Source organism: Tyto alba, unplaced genomic scaffold (assembly GCF_018691265.1).
Source record: "Tyto alba isolate M040663 unplaced genomic scaffold, T.alba_DEE_v4.0 Super-Scaffold_5, whole genome shotgun sequence".
NCBI classification, from domain to species: domain Eukaryota; kingdom Metazoa; phylum Chordata; class Aves; order Strigiformes; family Tytonidae; genus Tyto; species Tyto alba.
In genome coordinates this window covers 21,395,214-21,414,605 of record NW_024881326.1, presented here as the reverse complement: position 1 = coordinate 21,414,605, position 19,392 = coordinate 21,395,214, and the positions used below count along the sequence as shown (strand labels likewise).

The following is a 19,392-nucleotide window of genomic DNA, read 5'->3' as shown; positions in this document are numbered from 1 at the left end:
AGGGGAACGGCTATGCTTGGCAAAGGGCCATCGCTGGTTGGGTTTCCCCCCATGGACTGTGGCAGAGGCCCTGGGAGGAGCAGGCTGTTCCCCCCCCTTCCAGCTGCTCCCCAGGCAGGAATGGTGCTATTGGCTGGACTAATTTAATATTTTTTTTTTTTTTTTTTTTTTTTTTTTTTTTGCAACACACCTCCCTGCTATAAGTGGCAAAGCAGCCGCTGTCCCGCCAGCTGGACACCCCAGCCCAGCCGCGCTGCCTCGGCGAGGCTGAAGGCACAGCCCTGGACCCTGCGGCTCTGGGCGCAGCCGCACGCCGAATTTAGTCCATCCCTTCCCTCCTCCAGGCAGCAGCCGCCTCGCAGCAGCTCCCAGGCTCTCCGGCAGCCAGTAAGCACATGCCTCTGTCTCTCCCTCTCGAGCATCATCTCGCTGAGCGGGGCAGGGAGCGTTTCAGCACCCCGTGCTTCGCAGAACTTTTGGATTTCAAGGCTTGTGCTGGGTCTTTTCTCTGCCTTGGGACTGCTCTGCTGGGGAAGGGTTTGTGAGAGCAGAGCTGGGGGAAACGGGAAGTCTGTGGGTATATAATGTACTTCTAAAACACTCTTTCTAGCAATCAGTTTCTTCATGGATCACCAAGTTAGCCTCAGAAACTGCCTCTATTTTATGGGGTGTTTTGGAGGTGGAATTTATCTAAATTCTTGCTTCTCATTTCTCTCGCATGCTCTTTTTTTGATACACGTATTCCCTCCTGGAAGGTGGTGGCACTGAAAGTATAGGCAGCCACTGGAGTATAAATACAGCTTTTCTCTTTGCTTTGTGGGTGTTTAGGGAGTGTTTGCAGTGGTACAGAGCTGTGTAAGAGCTGTCAGCTGTGTGTTTTCCTAGGCAGGTGATCAGATGTGCCTGTTTGAAGCTTTTAATGACAGCTGGGGAGGAAATAGCTAAAGCAGCAGCTGTTTTGTGGGCTCTCAGGTGATGTGATGCTCTCAGAAAGTGAGGACTGATACCCTCTGAATTGTGGAAGCAGGCTGGCAGTAACAGAATTGAGGAATATGGAAATGTGAGCTTTTACCTAATAATTATCACATCTTCCTCTTTCTTTCTATATTATGGAATATCAAGCAGTTGCAGCGTTTCTGATGAGCTACACTTGCAGCTGTCTCAATGTGAATGCAGACACCTTTATCTTTATACAAATACTGCACCCCTGTATCTATCTAGATTTGTGGAATCGCTTGCATGAGTGAAACTATTTTCCCACATGTTTGCAAGATGGGTGTTTTGGTCATGAATCTTTTCTTTAGCAACTAGGCAAAAGATAAGTTAATACATGTGACTCTGGTCCAGTTTGTATTGTGTAAGCAGGAGCTAGTCTGTGGTTTAGAAATGGATGTGGCTGCTTTTTAAATCACTGATCTCTGGCACGTGAAAGGGGGGAAAAATGATTAAAACAATCCACCTACCAATTAGTCTTTTACCTTGTTTTGAGAGGAAGAGTGTTTTTTTGAGAACAACAACAATAAAACTTCTGAAGGGAAACTGATTAAATTCTTAAGGCATGATGTACAAAGCAAATAGCTGATCAAGCAACCAAATATGGCTTTAAAATTTAAACTTGCTTTTTTAATGATAAAAGCACGCACATACTTCACTTCAGTGACAACACCCTTCTCTGTTTTTACCCACACCCCCAGTACAGTATTTCTGAATACAAAACAGTTTCTTCTTAAAGAACTCAATATATAAAATTCACTCTTGAATAATACCTGCTAGAAAAATGTGGGTTAGGTGTTTTGGAGCTAACATGACAAGTGCAAAAGCCCCTCATCCCAAGAGCTCATTGCAGAGTTAATTGCTCAGATTTTTGACTGTGGCTCTGAGGAACCTGTTCAGGGCTGGGGTTTTACGGCTGGTTTTGGAGTTGCCGTGCTCTCGGGGAGTTTTGGCTGGGAGGGTCTGTGGGATTGGGCTCTTGATGTGTTTCTAACAGAAGTTATTCCCTGCTGTGAACGAGGGCTTGCTTCCACATATGCTGGTGTAATTCTCTGCCTGGATGTAAATAATGGCAGCTGTTCAAAAGGAGACAATGTTTAGGGTACTCAAACACTTGAAAATAAACACTCCCCAGCCCATCTTGGCTAGCCTTTATTTCGGAAGCAGCCTTTCCATCGAACTGTACCATGAATAGAAAAATCCACATATGGTATGAAGCAGCTGGCGGGAGCCCTGTCAGGTCCCTGCTCTCATCCGTGAATAGGGGAATGATGCTGTAGGATGTGCTTTGCCTCGGATATAAGCCCTTATCCCATGATATGACTTATAGTCTGCACCTATCACACTAGTATATGACAAAAGCTTTAAGTGACTGCCTGCCTTGCCCCCAAGGAGAAATTTATCTCCTTCTGTGCAATACCTCTGTGAAAAGGGGGTTGTTCTGATTATAGGATGTTCCACGGCCCTTTCTGTGCTTTGTGCATGGTGGTGGAAACTGGTGCTCCTTTGCTGTGGTTTGGGTACCACAGCTGTCATCACCTTCCCCTCTCCGGCTTGGAAACACACGCTCACTGTCAGAGCATGCAGCTCCTAGCGCTGGGCGGGAGCCGGGGTGTGGCTGAAACTTCCAGCGCTTCAATGGAGAAAACTAATGGTGTGAGCCAGGAGTAGTAATATCCTCTCACCAGTAGCCTGTGTGAATGATGTCCTTTTAAGTTTATTCCCTCTCCAGAGGATGCACTAGAGGCATTTTGATGTCATTTCCTTAAATAACCTTGGAAAATTCCTCTGATCTTTGCTGATGAGACGACCCAGTCCAATGTGTGTTTCGCACTTCCCCTTTTTGTGGTGCTGCTTAGACCTGAAGCCCCAGTGGCATTATGTGCAGCAAGGTGAGCCTCACCACCAGCGATGTGCAAAGTCCGCTCGGGCTTTGGGTAGGCTCCTAAACCAGAGCAGCTTCCCGGGGAGCAACGGGCAAGTTCTGGGGGCTCGGCTTCCCCTGGGCTCACACTGAGGTGGGGGTGCGTGGAGGGCTGAGCCACGCTGCCGGTGCCTGCTTCCCACCCTCGTGGTCCCCAGCCATCGTCACCTTGCCCCCTGCACGTAGGAGGGCAAAGGTAGCAACACTGAGATTTCAGATGTGATTCTGTAACTTCAGAAATGTGGAATCGCTTTTGCTTGAAAAGGTAATGGAAATAATTGTCTCTACAGTAAATCTTCCCAGACCCAATCTGTGATTTTACTAACAAAAAAATGCATTGTAAGTCAAAATACTTCAGCGTGATTCACTGGGATTTCTTTTTTTGCATTTCTTTATTACCGAGGATGCAGACAGGGAGAGTAACAAAGCAGAAATATCTGAGATCAGTTGTTTCATGTCTGATTTTTGGCAGAGGGAGTGTGGGAGGGAGAAAGAGACCTCATGTTTCATTTAGATACCCTGATTTGGAGAGGAGCTTTAAGCAGATGGCTCTTGAGACACAAGGACTCCAAAGGATTAAATGCTCTTTAGATAAATGCATCCTTCCACTTCTGCAGCACGGTTTTAGAAGGACTATGCCATATATTTTGGCTTCAGTTCTTTTATCTCTGGGTCCAGTAAAAGCCCTGTTTGCAGCCACTTGTAGGAGCAAAGTCACTGAGGCTTCCCTGAGGTCCAGAGACAGGATATAGCCCAGTGTGTTTTGACTCCCTGATGTGCTTTGACTGGGGCTTCTTTGTAGATGGGCAGCCCAGAGACGGCTCTGGGGACATCACCCCAGCTGGCTTCTGTGGGAATGAATCAGAGCTGAGAGGCCGTGGCTGGTCCATGATGAGTTTTTCTCCCTGCTAACCCTCCACCTGTGTCCGAAGAGAGCCTGCAGACTTAGCGAAAGTACTGCAGAAACTTGGGTTCTGAAATGATGTGTAAATGGGTGGAATAAAGTCCCTTAAAGAAGGATTATGAGTTGCTTGGTGCAGGGAAGTAGTCCTGCGGTGTCTAGAGGCTGTCAGAAAGTTGGGCTAAAATGAGATCTATGTGCTGGGAGGGAGCCCTGCAAAGCAGGCAGGGTGCAAAGAGGGGAAGGGCGGCAGGAAAAGAGAGCCCTGTCCCAGCTTTTTACCCTCGGTCCCAGGGGATGCAGGTGCTGTGCTACCACGTGTTCGCCCTCCCCAGCCAAAAATCTCCTACCAGAGAGTGACTCGTCTTGCTGCTCAAAGTTTTTCCTGCAAAGGCTTTGCTCTGCTCCAAGCTGGTATGCGGAAAGGCACACAAAAACCTTGGCGGGGCGGCACGCATCCTCCCCGCACGTACTGAAGCAGACTGTGGCCCTTGATATTTTCAGAGTGAGTCAGGCCTGTGTGGTGCCAAGAATGCTGCCAGAGCAAATTCCTGCTGTCGGAGCAAGAGCGTGATGTTGTCTGGGGGAACGGATGGATGGATGGATGGATGCTCTTGTGCTTCTCTAGCTTTTTCATCTCCTTCTAAAGAGCTGGCAAAGAGGGTTTGCGTCCTATGGCAGGACTGGGCTAAAATGACATTTAGGGCTTTGGAGCTATTTAAAAGCAGGGCAAGAATTGCATTATAACCACTCTGGAATGGGATAAACAGGGTCCTGAGGAAGCACTTTTTCAAAAATGGCTAAATTAAAGAGTGCCCTATAAAAAGGTTGGGGAGCCAGGACAGGGTTCCCGACAGTGATGGAGCTGCAGCCCAGTGTGGAAGGGCTGGTATTTTGCTGTGCGCCTGACTGGAAACTTTAAGACAGAGTTACAATTTTGGTTTGGATGCTGCTTACAGAATTGCATTATTTTTGTAAATAGGAAATTCAAAATCTCTTGACTTCAGATTGGTGTTTTCAGAAGACCCACTCATTCCATAGATGTGGATCTTTATTTTGTTCGTTGAGGTGACCCTAGCGATTGATGTAATTTGGAATGCACCTCTTCCTCCTGCTCAGCAGAGCCAGCTGTTCGGCACGTGAGTGGGCAGTCGACAGCCCTTAACTGTGAGGGATTAAAAGACCTTGGATACAGCTGCATTTGTGATCTGTTGGGATCAAATGCTGAATACCAGTTGCAACCCAGACCTCTAATGAAGAACAGGAAAAAACTATTCCTGCTGGCAACAAGCACTGCAGGCCAGATTTTTGGCTTTCTTGTTTCTAACATCTTTCTACCCCTGGAAAGGGGAAACCAGAGCAGAGTGGAAAAGGGGAGACTAAAATCTGCCTCACAGGGTGATAGGTATAGCTTGATGCTTAATAACTTGGACCAAAGTGTTTCAGAGTCAGTTTTCTTGTTGAATTGCAGAGCTACAGTGAAATGAGTCTGTTTTGATGTCTCTTCTGTGATGTAGACGGGGAGGTAGAACAGGAGAAGTAGTTAAAAAATTAGAAAAGCTTTCCCTCCTGGAAAATCCTCCCAATTGTCTTCCAGACATCAGAGACCTTCATGCTTTATGATGCTTTGAGATAGGGGGAGCTTCAAATCAAATGATGGCTGTCTCCAGTGGTGTCTGTCTACTGAAATGATGGGTTGAAGAGACCACTCTTAACAAACAACTGCATGTGCTAGAGATGCTGAGGGACTCCTGTTGGGAGGCACAGTTGGTACAGACGTCTATAATCCACCTATTTTGCTTCAGGCTAGCTTTAATGCTGAAGCAGCTGCCTCAGTATGTGAGGGTTCTTGTGTTACACCAGTGTCTAAGCAGCAGAGGACTTAAAGCTTCTGGCAGAGCAAGAATTGCTCTCCACTGTTTTGTTTGTCCAGAGACAGTGAAAAATGCACTCAATCCTCCAAAACTGTCTTATGAACCAGTGTGCTGGATGCGCCTTTCTTCCTTTGCTAAGAAAAATACAAGTGGTTCATCACACTAAACCCATGGCTGGTGCAGCCCACAGTGGTTGCTAGTTGGCTTTCCTGCAGGGAATTGGCTCCCAGCTCTTCCCCAATGCCTTCGTTTGGGAATATTCATTCTTCATGTGCTTCCAGTGGTCTCTGACCAAAGATCCCCCTAAGCGTAACTATGAAACCACCCTAAATATAGCTTCCCCCACATCTGATAGGATGCTGGGGTGGAAGAAAATAATGTACTTTCTTCTAAAGAAATGCCCCAAGTTGTGGGAACCATTCTGACTTGGCAGGCTACTTGCAAGGCATTTGCTATTTGTTTAACTTGGGACTGGCTGCCCCTGGCAGTTGTTACCATCATCCGCCTTTCTTATCTGCTCTTTTCTATAATAAACATTGGAGCAAAGGTTTGGAATTAGTCACTTCTGAGGCACAGCCTGCCTGGCTTTCCAGCTTCTGTCTTATCTCGTTTTTTGGACTCTTGACCCTTTTCTACTTTGTTCTGTGCCTCTTGGTTTACACCTCTTCTCATTGAACTGGCATAGCAAAGAGCTCTTTAAAATACCCCATAGGTGTGTTGTCCCCAGGACTGCCTGCATCCCAGAAGATGTGCTGCCCTGGGACAGCTGTCTGTACTCGTGCTGCTGCTGGGTACTACAGAGATTTTTCTAGCATGATTTACCTAATCCAGAGGACAGGCTGGATGAGTCGTTCCGGCTGACGTCTCTTCAGATGAACAGCCCACAGAGGCAGCGTCAGGATCCTGAAAGCATCCCGGGGGCCTGGCACCGTGTCCTGCTCTTTAGTACAGCATTAACCGCAGGGCGGGCGGTGGTTTGGGGGAATGCAAACACAGACAGCACCTCCAGAATCACAGGGGGGTGTGGTCCTCGTTCAGAGATTTAAGTAATTCCTCACGATTTGCTTCCACTTAAAAATTCCCTGATGATCTCTAACAGTCGCCTTGACGTGGTCTTGCTTCTGACAGTACCATAGGAGAGGCAGTAATGAGCAGTGCAAGAATCTCTCTCTCCCTCTGGTCTCATGCCACTTTAAAAATACACAGAGCTATATATTTCACTCAACACATGCAAATACTGTTTCCTATCTACCCTTGCTCTGCCCATTGAAAGCCAGTCATGCTTCCCCTCTGGGACAGCCTGCCAGGTAAATGCCACTTGATGTATAACATATTTCAGTGCTGCCTCTGAAAATGGCTCGGGTGGCAGCACCGGAGCAGGACAGGAGATAAGCACAAAGGCACTCAGTGGGGTTGTAAATCTCTAGTTCTGTCCCGATTTCCTTTGAAGGATGCATGAGCATCTACCTCTTGCCGTAATCTTCTCTCTTATACCATTATCACTGCAATGATTTTTAGCTGGAGGTGGGAGCTTTGACTCTGGATTGGTCTCTGTGATGGGATGGGTTTCTTGCAGCAGGCAAGGGACACAAACTGCCTGGTTTCATTTCAGAAGGATGGACTGGGGGCTTAGCCAGGGGTTACATATCTTGACCAACATTTCAGCTTGCTGGTTGAGCTGTTCAGGGTAGAGTTTTTTTTTTCTTGTAAAAACAGATTCAGTAAAAAAACCCTCAACCAACAAAAAAACAAACAAACAAACAAAAAAAACCAAACAACCACCCTAACGCTTTGTTAAATGTAAGAGGCGATTTAGTTAACTTCTGAGCTGTATCTTGGCTCAGGTCAGGAAAATGGACACTGCTGATCTCTTTCAAGCACTCTACATGTTGCAGATCAGAGCAGGGAGCTACCCTGGGGTCAGTCCTGCTTTCCTGGATTTTCAGTGCCCTTTGTGCTGATGCATATAATGATGAACGGGAAGAAATTCCTGCCCAAGAGAATAAACAGGCAGCAAGTCCTATAACTGTCCTGTGTCCTCATAGTCCTGACATGTGAAATGAAGCTGATGATGGCTGGTGTTAGTGGATATGCTAGTGTCAGACTCTCCTGATACCTGTTTCAAGGAAAGATTTTTTTTTTTTTTTTTTGATTTCGGGATTGCAAATATCATCTCCCTGGTTTCTCTGATGTGCTGGGGGAGGCTGTAACGCCTGCCTGGGGTCTGGGATGGCAGAGGGCTGCCATGCAGGGTCACCTGTGGGGTGTGTGAGCAAAGGCTGTGCCTCACATCTCTTTTTCTTGGTTTCATGTCACTGGGGTCAGGCCCAAAGTCATCTTTCCCTCTGACCTCCAGTGCTAATGCAGCCCATCTCCATAGCAATGACTGTAAATATCATTCTCCCCGCTCTGATACCCCAGTCTGTGCTGGTGCTGTAATGTGGTGAAGCTCTCTGTGTACTTCACTAGACACTGAAACAAACAACCAATAAATCTGTGATAAACCGATGAGTAATTTGTTTTGGTTACCAGGGAGATTGCCAAGTGCAAGTTCAACCTGAAATAGCGATGAGCTCATCCTCTGAGCAGCGGCGCTGCTTGAGCTGGAGCAGCCGGATGGAAAGGGAGCCAGAGCCGGTAATGCTGTCTGCTCCACTGACATTTGGATGCTGTGCGAGCTGTTTTGCCAGAGAGGTTTTGCCTCGTAAACGAGATTGTGCAGGGGATGGTGCGTGAGGCTGTTTGCTGAGCCTGGGATTTTACAATTCCTGGAAGTGTGGCAATGACATTCCTGGTGGGACTATGGGCTGGAGAGCCCTGGGGGTGGGTTAAGGTGCTGCAGAGGTGGCTTCCTCCACCATCTCCCTATATTGGAAACCTCTCCCTGTGCAAGGATTGTGGGGAAAACTGAGATATCCGGCTTGTAGAGAAGGGCTGGTTGTAAACAGCTCGTTAGATAGTATTTGGTGGGCACAGCCTCTCCCCTGTTGCCACTCCAGGGACTGGAGCAAGGACTTGGAAAAACCTCACACTCTTCTGCAACGTACCTGGGGAAGGAACACGAAAATTTGGGCTCTGGGGTTACTTCACCCTGAAGTATCCCCAGTTTAAGTAGATCAGGACTTGACTTTTGAAGGGCTGACGCTAGTGGCGGGGTTTGGCAGCTTTCTGCGTCTGCCTGTCCCTGCAGTTGCTCCCAGGAATAAGCCCGCAGGCGACACTAGGTGTCAGGAGGACCTGTGCTTGGACAGGCTCTGGGGTCACCTCCTGCCAGGGCACCCGGGGCTCTCCGGGAGCAGCCGCTGCAAGCGGAGAGATGGGAGACCCGGGTGATGGAGGTTGGAGGTGGAAGGGGCTCTCGGGGCTGCTGGCTGGCGAGGAGCCTGTGCTGCTCCTGGTCTCTGGCAGCCCAGCCAGGAGGGGTCCAGGCAGGGCTCCAATAGCATCCTGCACCCTCCTCTGCTAAAGCGGAGATGTTTCCAGATGTACTTGCATTCAGTGAATTTGTATTTTCTGAAGAAATATGATTTTTAACTAAAAAAGTCCATCTGTAGGAAGAAGTACTGCCTGTCCCTCTGTGCTAGAATGCTGCAGGGGAGAGGCTGACAAAGGTGTGGCAGTGGTCTCTGCTGCTCCCTTTTCTTGTTTTTTTTCTCCTCATTGCTGAGTTATCAAATACATCATGAAATAATATAGAAATACAGCAGCATATTGCCTGGCAGCTGTCTTGATGACGCAATGCATAAGCCACTTACCAGAGGCCCACTGATGGATTTTACCATATCTTTTAAGACATAGTTACCAGTGACTAAAAACAGATAACCATTATCAACAGCACAAATGCTGACAAAAGCTAAGCCCCTAATGTAATCCATGAACCTACTCACGTGGTACAATAACACAGTTTGGTTTTTTTTGGATTAACCTCATGCCTTTCTGGAGCAAGGGATGAAGGTTGCATCTATAAAAAGGGCACTGGTTTCAGCAGGGTACTTTTGTATTTTGGAAGTCTCTTATAATTTTGCAAGCATGGAATGATCTGTCTCTGAGCTCTTGCAAGTGTGGTCCAGGCCTGTGGGTGGATTTCTTCCAGCTCCTTTCTGGATCCCTGTGGGAAATGCTTCAGTGACATGACCAAATCTCTCAGCATCACGAGCAGCTCTGTCACGGCCACCGGTTCATTCAGCCATCGGCTCTAGGGAAGGGCTTCATGAAACCCTAACAGGTTGGCGTTTGAAAGAAGGCGATTTTAACGTGAGGAGTTATACTAAGTGAGATTTGGGTGAGAGAGGCGTGAGCTCGCCTGCAAGCATCTGCCTTTTGGAGCTGGCCGTCGGTGGTGCTCTCGGCGGTGTCCCAGCAGCCGGCTCGAGGCGGCGTGACTCCGCGGTGTAGTGCAGCTCCTTCCACCGCCTCCCCCATGTTGCCCCTAATTGAGCTGGCAGGCAGCTAACGAACCGCTCCGTGGCATTTTATTTTTTGCTGTCAGCAGCTCTGTGGAGATGAGGCACAACATGCCTAACATCTGTATGAATTGTTTGCACGTGGTGTTTGATATTCCTTTAAGTCCCCTCTTTATCATGGGGCCGGGCAGTGGGCGTTACTGTTTGGGAGTGGGACAGGCATCCCCGCAGACCTGCACTGTCTCTCTTCCCCATGTCCTCCCCCAGCAGTGTCCCCACCCCACTGTTTCACCTACTTGGTATCAAGGCGTGTTTGCTTTTTGGCTGTCTCTGGGCAACTAAAAACACTGCTGTACTTTGCAGCTCCTAGTCTTGGCCAGGACCAAGTCTAACCTTGCTCAACACTGGCATAAAGCAGGCAAGGCTTGCTACTGGGCTTGCTCTAGCACAGCTGAGAAGATGGTCTGGCTCAAGAGGTGTAACTTTATCAGTAGGACAGCAGAGTCCTTGCTATTGCGGCGAAAGTCCTTGATGATTTGGAAGCCTCACCCTTTCCCCATTGTCCTGCAGCATTCCCACCAGGACACGGGCGCTTGTGAGCTCTCATGCAATGCAGCTGCACAAGCTGGTTTTAAAAGAAAGCAAGCCACTCTTTCACATCTGCTTTAGCTTTTTGACAGTTTTCTCTGGCACTTGCGTGCAATTAGCGCTGCTTTTTTGTCACATGGAGCTGATTCTCTTAGTTTGATTTGGACAGTAGTTTGACAGCTAGCAGCAATTGTATGGAGAAGAGCTGTTTCTCTTTGCAGACTGTGTTACTCGTTGTTCCTGAATTTATTGTCTCACTGCTGCTTGAATAAGAAAACAAAATCGTTTTTTTTGGGCCTGGATCCAGCCACAGAGCAGAGGATGGCTTAATCAAACACATAAGTGGTTGTACCAACTCCACTTGGTTTATTTCTATGTTTAAAATCAGGCACTCTTCTAAGTGTCTTATTTTTCTTATTCCAAGGTTTGTGTTTAATAAATGTAAGAGCCCACAGTGAGCGCTGGTAGAAATGCTGTAACGTGCAGTGCTGCTATGAGACCCTCAGTTGGGAGTGTGGCAGAGGAGAGAGGACCTTCTTTTGCCTCTGAGCGCCCTGGCCTGTCCCTGTGGAGGTGGCAGATGAAGGTGTTTGCTGCTTCAGCAAATGGGGGGGCAAATTAAATTTAGCAGCTTAAATAACCTTGCCTCTCCATACTGCTTTGGGCTGAACTGTCTCTTGCCAAGTACTGGTTTACTGATCTTAGTATTTTCAATGACACAAAAGCAACCGAAATTCTGCTTGGTTATCCAAAACACTAGAGTGGGGAGGAGAATTCCCCTGCTCCCCACCTCCAAAACATCCTGCAGATGAGAGCGGTCAGCTGGGATGTTCCAAACCAGGGCTGGGCTCCTGCCCATGGGCTGAGAGCTGTTCTGGGCTGCATCTCTCTGGTTTTGGCTGAAATTGAATCTTAAACCTGATGAAAGATTTACAGATATTTGTTCCTATATATATATATTTTTTTTTTTTTTTAATAAAATGAGAAACAATGTTTTCTAACTGATCCTATGGAGAATGATTTTTATTGTAGACCTTGCCCAGCTCTGATCTGACATGATTTCCAGGGAGACCTGGGATCCTTATCACTTTATGAAAAATCAGATTTACATTCCTGTATCACGCAGACACTTTGAAAATATTATCCCTGACTCCAGAGAAATGGCTCATACATTTTAATGATGTTATTAGAAATTGAATTGACAACACTTATCCTCAGTGGAAATTGCTGTGCAGCTTGGGGGGAAAAATATGCAGAAAGCATTGGTGGAGACTTCAGAAAGCTCTTGTCACCCTGAAATGTGTGTGCTTTTGGTGCAGTGTTTCTGCTGAATGAAAAGAGCAAGGTTTGATATATGGCAGAAAAAGGGGAAAGCACAAGTGTGCGGGCCAGTGGCACGGGGTGAGGCAGCAGCAAGGCTTAAAGCATCACAACAGCTTCTGGACTGAAAGGCAGAGCACACCCTGTGGTGGTGTTGCACACAGGTGCTTTATGTGTTGTTTTGATAAGTGTCTGTGCGCTTATCACTTAAACTGAGCTGGATGAGTGCTGGCTTAAACTGGCGTACCAGTGAAGTGCTGTTGAGGTGATCATATTGGTGAAAGATGCCCTTGGAAGAAGAAGCATCAAGGAACCACAAAACAAAAAAACAAAAAACAAAACAACAACAACAAAAAAACCCCCAAACAAATGAACAACAAAAAAAAAACAAACCAAAACAAAAACAAACAAACAAAAAACCACCAAAAAAAAGGAAAAAACACCAAAAAACCCCACCAAAAATCAGGTTCTTTTAAAAATAAATTATTATTTTCATGGTAAATGAACTTGAAATAATGCTGCTCCTCTTAGGGTAGATGGTCTCTGAGGAGGACTTTACATTTGGCTGCAGTGCACTGAGGCTCTGGAGTTGCTGAGCTGGGAGTCCCTTGCTCCTGAGCGTGGAAGGGGGAAGAGGGACACGGGTGGCAAAATACTCCTTTATCAGGGCTGCAGGCTGTTCTGGAAGTCTGACTGACTTGTCTGGTTTTGCCTGAGTCCTTAGTCTCTTGGAGGTCAGTTTGGGAAAGAGCAGCAAAGGCAAGTTCAGTAGGACCAGTGTGAGTGGTCTCCTAGTCTGGCAAGGGCTCCGACTTCCCGGCGACTGGAGAGAGGCAAAGAGCCTGGCTGAGCAGTGTGATGCGTGGCTGTTAAATGAACAGGGCTTTAACAGGACGCTTGATGAGCCAATCTGCAAAATATTAACATGAATGGTGTCTGAGGTCGACTCTGGCCACAAACTAAGCCTGGGCAAAGGGGGAAGTTGAACGGCAACCGTTTCAGCAGAGGAAACGTGTGATAACGCAGGGCCAGAGCAAGGTGTCTTAGAAGGCTGCACCACGGCTCCAGCTCACCAGCGGGCAGGTGCTGGTGTGGGTCTCCTCACCCCCCTCCTGTGGGTGTCTTCTCCTTGAGCCTGCCCTCGAGCACGCCCCCCGGCACAGCCAGTGCGTGCCCGTGTGATGCAGTGCCAAAAAAAGCAGTTGTGAATTTGAAGCCACACCAAGGTGAAAGGTTTTCACTTCTCCTGCCCTTGTTGTGGGTTCAGCGTGGCCCAGCCTGGCTGAGCCTTGGTTGTGTCAGGGTGCGAGGAAGCTGACCCCTTCTTCCATTTTACAATGCACGTGTCTGCAGTTGGAGGTTACATCAAACCCTCCCAAAGCAGAGGTTTCTGAGAATGACTTTTGTGACTAATCCAACCCCATAAGCCTCACTGGAAGGGACTTTGCAGCTTTGTTTTTCCTTCTAAAGAATGCCCAGCATGTGTCCTGACAATTAGTCAGAGTGCCCAAAAATACCCATCAGCCCTGCAAGCCGATCTCCTTCGGCTCTTGGAGCAGAGACAGACGCAGGGTTATGCACTGTGGGTCTTTGGGAAAGGTTATTTTTAAAGTGGCCACATAACAAGGGTGATTTGGCCCTTTCAGCCACCAGCACTGTCTAACAACTTTAAGGTGTAGATAGCCAAATGCTAATCTTGCTCAAGGCGACCGTCCTGTGCCCAGGGTAATGGGCTGGTTGTCCTGTTAAACCCCCACACCAGGGCTGGCTCCTGGCAGCTCTAAATCAGCGCTGGGCCTGTGCCATGTTCAGGCGGTGCTTTGATGGTGTGCTGGATGCCAGGGACTCTTCCCAACCGGCATGCCGATGCTCGGAAGGGCATGTCCTTCTCATTGAAGCGGTGGCCTGTCTTCCCGTTAGCATGCTTCTGCCCAGCCCTTTTCTGAGAAACTTTTCCTTCACCCTTCTCTGACCACCTGAGTTGAAGTTTTCCATCCTCGGTGTCTCCCATGTGCTGAATTTCTGGAGGATGTTTTGCCAGAATCACAGTCCATCCACACGCAGCCTTTTCTTCTCCTCCCCTGAAAATAAAGGGCAAAGACCAGAGCTCCTTGGTCTTGCAGAGCACCGCTTGTGTGGGATTTTGTCTTGGCCCACTGTGCTGTGGGGGCAGACAGAGGAGGTCTGCAGAACTGTCTGCCCAGCAGCTTCCCGGGAATGTGACGTTTTGCTAGAAAACTTCACACCAAAAGCATTCCCAGACTTTGGAGGAAGATCTTGGGAGTAGCCTGCAGCGCCCACCTTGCAAGTCTTTCTTGCTGCCAGGTCCTGCTGAATGCACGCAGGAGGACGGCAGGGCTACTGGAAACCTGGGGGGGGGATGCTGGAGGGCATGTGTGTTGTAGCTGACGTCTGGGTAGCTGCTGATTTCTGATTTGTAGTGGGTGGATTTCCAGGGAAGGTGAACAACCCGGCTTTCAAGCAGTGATGCAAACTAAGAGTTGAACTTCCTTCTGTGCTCTCCACAGTGAGCTGTTTAACTTCATTGGGGGAGGGCATCGCTCAGCCAGCTGCCGCGTCTATGAGAAGTAATTGAAAACAATTAGGAGTGCAGAGAGCGTAATGGAGGTTGTGAAATATTATTTCAGTGATGGCTCACTAACAACTTGGTGAAGCCCCGACGTGAGCATTTATTGTGTGGGTATGGTAGGATTATATTGCTGTGAGTGTTCATCAGACCTCCTCTTTCCTGGAAAAGACTGCTGTGCTGCCTGGCTGGGATCAGTCTGGTATTTATTTGACAGGGACTTAAGTTACTTTTCTCAGCTCTGAAGCCAGGGCTAAGCCATGAGGGAAGAGCTGTGACTGGCAAAACTTCTGCCTCATGTTTGACTCCACTGGTCATTCCTCCTCCATGTGACTGCATCTAAACTTGAACAAACAGACCTCTGCAGCTGGCCAAGATCGCCCTAAGGACCTCCGCTGTCCTGAGCGTGAAGCTTTGGGGTTATAACCTGGGGTAATAACTGAGTTGTGGTAAAGCTTGCTTGGCCCCAGGGAGGGCTCCTCCGAGGACCACACCAGCCCCGGTAAAAGTGGCGGTGAGCAGAAACCCCAGAGCTCCTCGTGGGAGCTTTGAGTGCCGGGGTCTGGCCAGTGTGGGTGAGAAGGTGGCCCTGCCAGGTGCTAACCCGGAGACCATCACCTTCCTCCATGTGCCCGGACACGCAGGCTCTCCCCCTGTGCCTGCCGGCTCATCTCCCCTCCTAAACGCTGCACTCTTTATTCCTGCGCCTTCGGCTGCTTTTGTGCTAAATGAACTTGCAAGAACCAGCTGATTTCTGCTCCTCTCGGGGCAGATGACCTCTGAGGAGGACTTCGCGTTTGCCTGCAGTGCGTTGAGGTTGCTTTGCTCAAACTGGGCACTACTGGGTGGATCTGGGCGCGATGCAGCTATAAGGCTGCCTCGAAGGAAGAGGTGAATGCTGTGTTTGAGTCATTTTAGCCTAGTTATGGGCTTGATGCTTTTACAAGGCACCTGAATCAGACCAGTCTTGGCAATACGTGTGGATCTTTCTCCCAAGAGGAGCGAAGGAAGTCTTTGTGTCCCCTTAGGGTTGGCTGATGTCCAGGCACATTCAGACCTGTTGTTTTCACCTTGCAGTTTATGCAAGGGGCTTGCGGGCAGCCTGCCGAGCCTCCCAGGCTGCTGCCTGCCCACCCACAGCTCCTCCCTGCAGACTGAGTCGAGGCAGAAGGACATGGGAGACAGAGCTGGAAAGAGAAACACGGCTCAGGATATTAACCTAATCAATTTGTCTAAGAGATTTAAAAAAAAAAAAAAAAAATCTTCAGCCTTTTGGGACTGTCCCTTTTTGAGCTCGTACTGAAGGTCTAAATCTAACTGTAGGGGCCACAGCAGGCGCTCTGCATCCTTGCTGCTGGAGGATACAGTCTTGGCATCTTATCTGTAATGCAGCAAAGAGCCACGGAGAGGAGGGAGCAGGGGCAGGAGGAAGTGGACTTTCTTGTGCAGTTGATTCAAGGCCAACCCTGTGCAGCAGCTGATACCGCTGCAGCCTCTCCTGCGTGTCCTGGGGCTGCTGCCACGGGTCTGGATGGTGCCTGCGCCCCAGCACGCTGCCGCTTCCCTTCTCCAACCCTGACATAGCCTGGAGCGGGGGACAGGAGCTGAACAAAGCTTTGGGTCTACAAAGCAGCTCTTGATTTATGTGCAGACGCTCCCCCCCTCCCCGGGGCCTTGGTGTCACTTGGCTTTCAGCAGCAGGCAGGCAGAGGTCTGCCGTGTCAGCAACAGGTGACGGGGAGAGGTGCCAGTCGGGAGCGTGTGTGGAGGGGAGCTGCAGAGCAGATGGCAGCAGGGAAATAAATGTGGAGCTGCCATGGGAATAGTCCTGGAAACACTCCAGCCTGTGGATGGAGGCAGATGGGAAAAACCCAGTTCATATCTCTTCCCAGTTCTGCTATTTTTCAGATGCCTTTATTTCCAGGTCCGTTATCTCTTGATCATTCTTTCCTGCCTCTTACTACACCCTCATCCCTATTTTTTTCTCTCTTCTTATCCTGCCTTCTTTTCCCCCTTTTGTTTCTACTCACATGATGTCTGAGTTCATGAAGGGTCACCCAGTCTGTGTCTGTATTCCCAGTTCCTCAATCCCTACCTCCATAGCTGGTCCTAAAATCTTCCCTTGGCACCAAAAGGCTCAGCACACAGATCTCACCCAGCCGTGGGCTGGAGTTCAGCGTGGAAGAAAGGGAAAAACACACTGTGTGCCTCTGCCATGTGCTGCCCATTCCCTTCTCCAGAGCCCCCCCTGAGGGCACAGGGCTTGCCTGACTGCTGGTGTGCTCGTCCCCTCTGTCACTGCTGTGAGGTCCTTGCTGGTTTTGCTCTGGATGTGGGTGAACCAAGGCGTCTCTGTCTCGTGCTTGCAGGATGCTTCAGGGCTGTGGAGGCGCATCCTTCTATACAGAATGGGGGAACTGAGCCAGGTTTGAGTCTTCTGAAGCTTTTTTTTTTTTTTGTGATACTACCTCAAAGAGAAACTGTCTGGTTTGGAACTGAACTGGCTGTTTGAAAGGACAAGGTGGAAACTCCCCATTTTTGGCGCCGATGTGATTGGGGGTGGCACGCAGGGTCCCTGGCTGGGGGGGAGCAGGGCCCGTTCTGGCAGCCCTCTCTGGGTGGTCTGCAAACACGGCTCTGCAGTGCCTTTCACCATGCGGAGCCGGTGCTGGGAGCAGGAAGCACAGGAGATACTGGGCGCTTGGAGGGCTGGATCAGCCCCTGGTGTCAGCCCGGGATCCCAAACCTGCCCGGCGTTTCTGTGGCAGTGGGGCTGCTGCCTCCTCGGTCCTGCTGATGGACCAGCTGCAAGGGCAAAGGTGGGCTTTTTCTTGGAGAGACCTGTAGTTGTGTCTTAAGCCCCACTCCTTTATTGGTTGGCTTCCTGCAAACTCTTTCTTTGTGTATATATATATATATATATATATATATGTGTGTGTGTGTGTGTGTGGGGGGGGGTTTGGTTTTTTTTTTTGTTTTTTTTTTAATATTTAGTTTCATTTCTGCCTCTGAAGAGCCAAGGGAAGTTTAACTGGGGTCTGCAGTAGGTTGGGTGGAAGGACTGCTCTCTGCTGTGGGAGAACACACATTGCATGCAACCTAAGATGGATTTAAAATAAAAACAAACAAACAAACAAACAAACAAAAAAACCCCAAAACCAAACCAAAACTCTGAATCTGCTGTGCTGTTACTTGAAAAGGAAGAAGTGTTTGTGAGAATGGCAAGCAGGGGCTAACCGCTGGGCTCAGCCCGGCCGATGGATGGGACCGTGCGGGTCCTGTGCTGTCAGAGCAGCAGCCCCCAGCCCGAGCGAGAGCGTGCCCGGCAGGAAAGGCAGGGGACAAGACAGGGCTCTCGTTTTGTGGGGAGCCTGGTGAACGGCTAGTGTGCTTTTCTATGCAGGCTTTGCTAAGCAGCGTGCATGGAAGCAGAAGGTACAGCATTACCCTCAGAGGTGGACAGGTGCTCCCCTCCTGCTCGTATTTACTGCTGCCTGCTTCTTTCTTTGATGATGGTGACTAATAGTTCATCAATGCCTGGGTTATACAGGGCTCTATTTAGGACTTTCTGCCCATTGAGTGACAGCAGGATGTGTGAGCAATCTGAGACACCCAGACCTTTTCTGGCAGGATTGTTAGGGCAAGAAAATACTCTGGAAACCACAATGTGAATCATTTGTCTATCCAAGTGGATGACACTATGTCCCAGCCATGCCGGTTTGCAGTCAGACCCGTGCGATGGGATCACTGTGTCCAGACCTGCTCTCTGGGGTCCTGAAAACCTATAGGACAGGTTTAATGTTAAAAACATGAAAACCCAAGCCTGCGTGCCCCGATGTGCACTCGCTGACATGTTTGTAGCACCCTTCCCTCTGGGATCCGTGGGTGCGTGGTGCCTGGCTGGCAGGGAAGGGCGCAGACAGGGCTGGCAAGGTGGTTACCTTCCCGGGGCACCCTCTTTCCTGGAGGTTTCTGCTCCCTGCCATGCTTCACAGGGCAATGATGCCCCTCCTTGGTATTTGCGCTGTACCTTGCGACAACGGTGTGTTTAATCACCTGGGCTTGTGGGGACGAAGAGGGGCTCGAGGAGGAGGTGGCAATTATCCAAGGTCCTATGGCTAAAACCAACCAAGAAACCAAGATCAACCCTGTCCTCTCGGCAAGGGTTGTTCCTCAGCCCATCCCTGCTGCACTGACCCAGAGGACCACGGATTCAAACAAAATGGCCATTTTATTACCGACTGCCCTGGAGGGTGACTGGAGGCTTTGCAGAGTGAGCTGTGCCATGAAGTGCTGCTCCGGGGAGTTTCACGGCGAAGCTTCGTGAGCGTCAACAGGGCTGGACCTTCCTTCTGGTTTTTTGGCCAAGCTTTCTCCCGCCCAGCTCCTCCAGCCCATGCCTGTTGTTGTGCTGCAAACACACATGCATTTGTGCACGTGGAAGGTTTTGATGGCCAAGTGTGTCCGTCCCTACTCTCCGCATGCCTCTGCAATGCTGTCAAACCGCTGCTGAATTGCAGCCGCCCCTGGGGTGGGACGTGGCAGCTGCTGACATTGCACAGCAATGCTATTCCGCCTTTTAGGATGGGGGAGCAAAGGTTACCGTTTCTAATTGAAATACGAGGGTATTCTGGAGGAAGTAGGAAATGACTGCTGAGCGGAAGAGTGCCAGCGCTTTCTTTGTGTAGGGAACTAGAAAGGAATGAGACTGGTTAATGGTGCAAACTCTACGTGCATTGCCAAAAATGAACTCATGTCTGTAAATATTACCCTGCGCGCTGCAAGATTAGCACAGGAAAATA

The 19,392-nt window shown here is 49.1% G+C and overlaps 1 protein-coding gene across 1 annotated transcript in view; it reads left to right on the top strand.

Moving 5' to 3' along the window:
• The first annotated feature begins 243 nt into the window (after positions 1-243).
• FHL1 (four and a half LIM domains 1) overlaps positions 244-19,392 on the top strand; it is a 33,560-nt gene continuing 14,411 nt past the window's right edge. The window contains exon 1 of the mRNA XM_032993832.2: positions 244-387. The gene's annotated coding sequence lies outside the window, so the exon portion shown is untranslated. The remainder of the gene's footprint in view (positions 388-19,392) is intronic.